General features: G+C 42.8%; 1 pseudogene; it reads right to left on the reverse strand.

Annotated features, from left to right (window-relative positions):
- Positions 1-4,514: 4,514 nt before the first annotated feature.
- Positions 4,515-5,083, reverse strand: LOC107143098 (annotated as a pseudogene).
- Positions 5,084-7,400: the final 2,317 nt, after the last annotated feature.

Consider the following 7,400-nt stretch of genomic DNA (forward strand, 5'->3'; position numbering starts at 1 on the left):
ACATGCAAGCTGGGTATGGCGGCGCTCACCTGTAATCTCTTTGACTCAGGAGGCTAAGGCAGTAGGATCACAAATCTGAGTCCAGCCTCAGCAATTTAGTGAGACCCTTGTCTCAAAATAAAAAATAAAAAAAGGACGTAGCTTATCCCCTACTATTAACCAACCAACCAACAAATAAAACCCAAAACTCAGCTGCATTCAAGGTCCATGGAAATACTGCCATCTGGGTTCTGGGTGAAACCAGTTCATCTGATCATGAACCCTTTGTTTTTGGTTAACTCATATAGTTTCTCTTACTCATACCAAAACAACCCTTTCTGATACAGATGGTATATGATTTCATTTCTCTCTCTTTTCTTCAAAGAGAAAAAAAATGGTCAGTTGAGTGAAAGTTTGATGACACAGAGAAAGAGGAGATAATAGGGCGATTCTCAAAACAAAGGTGTGGAGTCCCTGGCCCAAGATAGGAAGAGATGCATCTTCCTCTGACATAGATGGGAATGTAGATAAGTACATGGGTTGGGACTAGAAAGAGGGTTCTGAATGTCTTTCTTTCTTTGTGAAGAGTCAAGGTTATCTGCAGATCAGGAGATAGGTGGACCTGGTTTAAGGGACAACTCTAGCAGCTGTGGGCCAGGATCTGACCACAGATCAATATACAGACAGCCAAAGATCCCACGTTTCGAGTGGTGAATGCAGGAGCAGATCTCAAACCCCAAAGCCTCACTCCTAGGCCTGCTCCTTTAAAACACAGAAAGAATCACATCATTCTGCTGCTTAATTTTTTCCAAAGATTTCCCATTGCTTTAAAATATAAATTCTTTCATCAAATTATATTATGTGTATGTATGAATATGGCAAAATGAATCCCACGATTGCATGAGTGTATCTCCCCCAGTTTTGCTCAGCAAGTAAAAGAAGGGAAAGCAGAAGAGACGTTTTGGATTGATCCAGAACTGGGTGTGTGAAACTGCCAGGGAATGCTCTAGGGTGTTGGGAGAATAGACAAGGTAGATATGGACAGCCTGGGAGTTGAAAAAGAATATAGAAGGAGGGTGGGGTGTGAAGTGACAACTGGGGACATCTAAGGTTGAGCTTGTGCGTGGAATGTTCTGGGTGAGAAAAGGTTTTAAGTGGAAACATTTAAGGATTTTCTGAAGTGACATATTTTAGACAGATAAACTTTCTCCTCTATCTATAAATGGCTCCACCTCCCACCCAGTTACCCATACCTGAAATCCTAAATTGTCCTAGGAGTTCAATTTTTTCTTTCTCCCTTATATTCAGTTGGTCCTCAGATCCTTTCAATTGTATTTCCAAGCATCTCTCTTTTTCTTTTTTGGCTGGGGTCTTCTTAGGTTACCCAGGTTGGGCTTGAATTCCTGGATTTAAGAGATCCTCCTGCCTCAGCCTCTCCAGTGCTGGGACTACAGGCCTATTCCAGGTCCTAAACATCTCTTGATTGTAATTGCACTGGTTGAAAATCTCAAAATTGCTCAGTTCTAATAATCCCTACTCCCTTGTCCCAGTCCCCTTTAAAATGTGAATTAGACCACGTCACTCCCAGGAAGCCACTTAATTCTTCCAGTGGTTTCCCATTGCTTTCAGAGGCACTTATTGTGGGATACAAGGTCCTTTGTATCTGGCTACTGTTTCCCTCTTCAGCTTCATTTCTTACTTCTTTTCCAAAGCTGCATGCTCTATTTATAGCCCTTGAAGACCATGTGTTTCTCTGGCTTCTGTGCTTTAGTCACACAATTCCTTGTGACTAAAGGTCCTTGGAAAGATCTTCCTTGTCTTTTCTTGGATCTTATTCTTTCAAGATTCCTCACATCTGCAGAGATATGAGAACCCTTTTTTTTACCTCCCCAGGAGATTTAACTGTAGGAGTATGAATAGCCCACTGTCCATGCTCCTAACATACAGAGCTCTAGGGGCAAAAGACTTTATTTTACCTGTCAAGCTCAGAGCCCACAGTAAGATCTAGCTAGAGTACCTGCTCAGTGGATATTTTAATTATGATTATGATTATTTTGTGGTACTATGGGCTAAACCCAGAGGTACTTTACTACTGAGCCCTTTTGATTTTTTTATTTTGATGCAGGGTCTCACTTAGTTGCCCAGGTTAGCCTTGAACTTGTGATCCACCTGTCTCAGCCTCCCAAGTATCAAAGGATATATATATATTTTTAATATCTATTTTTTAGTTATTGGCGGACACAACATCTTTGTTTGTATGTGGTGCTGAGGATTGAACCCGGGCTGCACGCATGCCAGGCGAGCGCGCTACCGCTTGAGCCACATCCCCAGCCCCAAAGGATATTATTGAATGAAAGAAAGAATGAGTGAATATCAAAGTCATCTTAGTTGATGGCAGGAGCTGGGGTGGAGGACTATATGAGTCAGGAGCTAAAGTCCTGCAAGAACATGAGAGTTCATTAGATGTTTTATGGGGCCCAGCCATCAACATTCTAGTTTAGGGAAACTGCCTTGTCTATTACTCAACTGTCCTGTAGCTACCGTTCCTATTCTCAGCTGTATACAAAAGACAAATTTAAGTGATTCCATTTCCTATGTTGGCTTGCCAGGGACCCACAACCTGTTTGGCCTGAAAAGATGAAACTGTGAGCAGGGCTAATGTGATTTTTCTCCCGAGATTTGGGAATTTGGAAACACATTGAAGTGGTTAACAACACTAGGAACATAGGTTGAAGGACTATATGAAGAATTGTCAAGAAATAAATAGCACAAGTTGCAAAGTGGCCCTTACATTTATTTTTATGACCTGTGCAATGTTTCTTAATATTTTGAAAAGGTTTCCATTATATGAAAATAGGGAGATTCTACATTAAAAACTGTCTACTTGGCTTCTCTTATAAAACCTGAAGGTCTGGTGTGTAAAAAAACTGATGAGCACACAGGCTACATACTTTCTGTTCGTCACAGTATCTACCACTCCATATTATCTACCCTTGGCCACCTTCATTCACACTACCTTCTGGGTCCTTGTACCTGTCTCATGACCAATGTGTAGAAGGAACCATTAGCAATGATTAATTATATGCAAGCCAGGTGAACAGGGGAACAGCCCATTACAGAGAAGAGAGGGAACTTGATGGAGGCCTCAGAGTGCGGAGAAAAAGGATACAGACTCCAGAAGAGGAAAACCAATTTCCAGAGGCATTTGGGTTCCGGCACTTTCCTGTTCCAGTACCTGTCCATGATGGCCCTCATCCTAACTCCCTCTTTTTGAGAGAATTCCCAATGCAATTAGCTAGGCTAAATCAGGGGATTACTAGAACTTGGTGAATGATAGCAACAAGAAAGGCAAGACAATGGTTATGTCTAGATTGCATCAGTTTCAAACAAGGAGTAATTCTTCCACGAAGATGGAACATAAATTGTAAGTTGTCAAGAATTAGACTCTTGCTGACCATATATAGTGACTCAGAAACATCAGGCAGGGAAGATTGCACAATCTCTGTTCAAGAGGATATATGGTCGAAAGTATTTTCGGTAGCTGCATGCAGTGGTGCACACCTGTAATCCCAGCTACTTGGGAGGCTGAGGCAAGAGGGTCACAAGCTTGAGACCAGCTTGGGCAATTAGCAAGACCCTGTCTCAAAATTTTTTTAAAAAGGGCTGGGGCTGTAGCTGAGTGATGGAATAATTACTAGACCCTGGGTTTAATCTCCAGTACTTTCTTTTTAAAGTATCCATAGGGGAAGTCAGACAAATACTGGGAAAGGATATGGGTGTCTGGGGTCCAGAGGGTTTGAAGGAAGGGACTAAGAAGGCTAGAAAAAATAAATTTGGTTGAGATATAAGGTTTGATAATTTGTGTCTTTTATAGGCCTGTGACTAAGGTTCACTGTATGTTGAAAGGAGAGGTTTGCATTTCAGCAAAAGGAGAAGGCTTCCAGAAGGAGGTGGCACTTGGACTGCAAGTTTGTTTGTTTGCAGTGCTGGGATCAAACCCAGGCCTTGCATATACTAGGTGAGTGCTCTACCACTGAGCTGTACCCCAGCCCTGAGCCATATTTTAGAGAGGAGATGAAAGGGAGATGCTGCTTAGGCACACAGAGCCACAAATACAAAGGCAGAATTCTCAAGGGGAGGGAGGGCAGTTAGTAGTTAGGGTTTGGCATCAGGGAGTCTGTATTTGGCCTAAGTCACCTGACAAGTTATTTTTATATCTTGGGGCCTCAGTTTCCATTATTATAGGATAAGGATGATAATATTGTATTTCTTCTATTCTAAGATCCACTGCTTCTACACACTCCACTTTTAATATTTCTTTTTTCTTTCTTTCTTTTTCTTTTTTTTTTAACAGCTAAAGAGAGATGGAACTCAGTTTTATTCTGTCCTCTCTGAAACTTTTCTTTTGCGTCATGGCCTTGTCTATCAAAGAAGAAGAGGAAGAAAAAGCCCTGCCTTATTGCATAGAATTTAAGTACTTATGCACTTGTTAGAGGATGCAGGATATCTGTTTCTCCAGTTTTTTGGCTCTAAGAGATTACACTTTCAGTACCAGTGTAGTGAGGAACCACTGGCAAACTGCTGGAAATGTCTTCTGGATTAGTCAGTGTACCATTTCATAAAGTGCTTCTGGAGTTAAAATCTGTCAAGCTGTCAAAAGTGTCCACACTTTTGCAACAAAGGATAAAAGAATCCCAATTGGTATTTCACCAACTCCTTTCCAGCTGGATTTTGTTATTGGCATGGCTGTTTTAACCTCCAAGAAGCTGGCCCTCTGCCAGGAAAAGCCTCCCAGCCCTTCTTCAGGTAGTGTTTTGTACTTTGGATCCTCATCTGGTGTATCAACAATAGTCCTCAAAATAGATGGTGTTTTCAGAATTCTTGTCCTTCTGGGCTGATTGGGAAATACATCTTCCAAGAAAAATATACGTGTCCAACTGCAATACTTGAAAGTGTTTAAAAATTAATTCAGATTGAAGTACAGCTGAAAAGGTGTGATCAATTCCAATTGCACAGTGGCCGTGGTGAGAACGTAGGATGTGATGTAGGTGCGGCTAACAGGTGGGATTTGCAGGTATTCCAGCTAGAGGCTCTGATACACCATCTTTCCCATTGTCACCTGCCCACTCCCAACTTCCCCTTACACCAGTATGCCCAAGCGGCAGTTAATGTTTCTTAATTTAGGACCTATCTTAAAGTTGAAACTCCCCAATACTAGCTTTATCACAGGGCAGAGAAGAAAAAATGTATTATAACTAGCTGGACATATACAAATTTACGCAACCACAGAAAAATTTGTTCATTTGATAATTAGCTTAGTTGTTTGCATATGCAGTTGAGTTTTAATTTGGTCCCTCAAAGTGTCACCTTAGGTAACCTCTAAAAGACAATATTGTGATGAAGCATTAAAATAGTAAATTATTGTGTATGCAGACAGTTGTCATAAATTAGACACGCAGCTGAACAGTAGTAGAAATTGCCAACTCTTTTGGTAAATTTGACCAGAAGTTACAATACTAGAAAAGGTTGGCCTGGCCAGCTATGTAACTAATACTGAACATTTAACAATCAATAGTTTATAGATATCCATGAGAAGCTGTATTGATTCCAGAGGTATGCAATTCAATTAAAAAAAATAAAAATCAAGTTTATAACCAAAGAGCAAACATACAAAATGCTTGCATATTCTTTGAAATGTCTTAACATTATACTGCTACTTTCTAAAGATGCTAAAGAGATCAAAATATAAACACGGGTTCTGAAAAACAGTGTGCTGTAATGTTATACTTAGGTACATGGTTAACGGTTATATTAAGATTTTAGACTGTGAAAGCAAAACATCTTAGACTGAACCTTTGATTATGGCACCACAGAAGAAAGTGGTGCAATTAAAGTAACCAACATTACTGAGTGATTACTAAGTGGCACTGTTAAGTAGACAACTTTATCAGATCAGTGGTGTTATCTTCATTTTAAAGAGAGAAATCTAGGAGGTAAATCCAAGAACTTTGCTTCCAGATTCTTACTTGGTACCACTATGCTGTTAGAACACCCTACCTATGCATAATTATAAATACATCCCCTCTTTTTTTTTTTTTTTGAATTGGGGATTGAAACCAGGGACTCTTTACTACTCAGCAATATTCCCAGTACTTTTTATTTTAAGACAGAGTCTCACTAAGTTGCTAACCGTCTTGCTAAATTGCTAAGGCTGGCCTCAAAGTTGCAATCCTCCAGTCTCAGCCTCCCCAATCACTGGGATTACAAGTTGCACCACTGACCTAGGTTAAACAGCATCTTAAAATCAAGGAATATGGTAAATACCTGTCTTGTAGGAACAGGTGATCAGTATCTTAAAAGGCTTCTAGAAAAAGCGGATCAGAGGGGCAGGTGTTGCAAAGTGGAGTACAGTAAGTTTGATCTTCAGAACCCTATCATCGTAAAACACGAGAAAACTACTGGGAGAAAAGTGTAAGGAGGGGTGTCTTCTGTTTTGACAGCATTCCTTCACACGAAATGCCCTCTCAAACTTGTCTAAATCCTTCTATCTTTCGACGCCCATCCCAAATGACAGTTCCTTCAGGAAGTGGTTTCTGGTTATATGAAAAGATGTATATGGGAGCAATTTCCAAATCATTAAGCGATGGAACCAATAAGTGAAAGATGGATGTTAACATTAAAGCTGTCTTCGCTCTTCTCCTGGCCTCAGTTTGTCTAACCTGAAAAGAAGCAGTGGCTTAGCCTATCCCTTCCTTTTATAATTTCTGCCCCTGCCCTCTTCAGATTTCTGCTAAAGCTGCTTTAAAGAGCAAATCTTCTCAGAGCTGCAGGAGGCGGATCCTTGGCGCTGGCAGTTCAGTAGGGCGGGGCTGGGGAAGCAGGAGGAGAGGCGGGGGCTAGGAGGGAAGCGCGGAGCGATGTCACGTGACTTCCTTCCCAAGGAGCCTCAGCGGCCAGCCTCCCAGCAACGGTGCGTCCCGCCTAACGACGCCCGCGCATCCCGGTTGGCCGTCGGGGGCGGTTGTGGCAAGGAGGTGCCCACGGTCAAGCTGATCATTGGTTGGAGCTGTTGTCGCTCAGGCAGGTTGCCCGAGCGCCCGCAGGCGGTGCTGCCGGAAGCCCCGCCCATTAGCCGCCGGGTTCGTGGCTGGCTGGCGGTGGCTGTCACTCCCGGGCCATTTCCCCGAGGCCAGCGCTCTGCTGGGGGCGGGAGGAAGAGGGGCCGGACTGGGGCCTGACGAGCGGTCGCTGTCTTCACGGATGCTATGACCAGCGGGCGAGGCGCCCTCCGCAGCTCCGCGCAGTGTTAGTCGCGGCCGTGAGTCCACTGAAGCCGTCTGGGTCTCCAGTGCGGCCGCTCCCGCGGGCCCCTCGGCTCTCCTAGCGCTGCCCGCAAGGCGAGGCGGAGGTAGGATGAAGAT

Source organism: Marmota marmota, unplaced genomic scaffold (genome assembly GCF_001458135.2).
Source record: "Marmota marmota marmota unplaced genomic scaffold, marMar, whole genome shotgun sequence".
NCBI classification, from domain to species: Eukaryota; Metazoa; Chordata; class Mammalia; order Rodentia; family Sciuridae; genus Marmota; species Marmota marmota.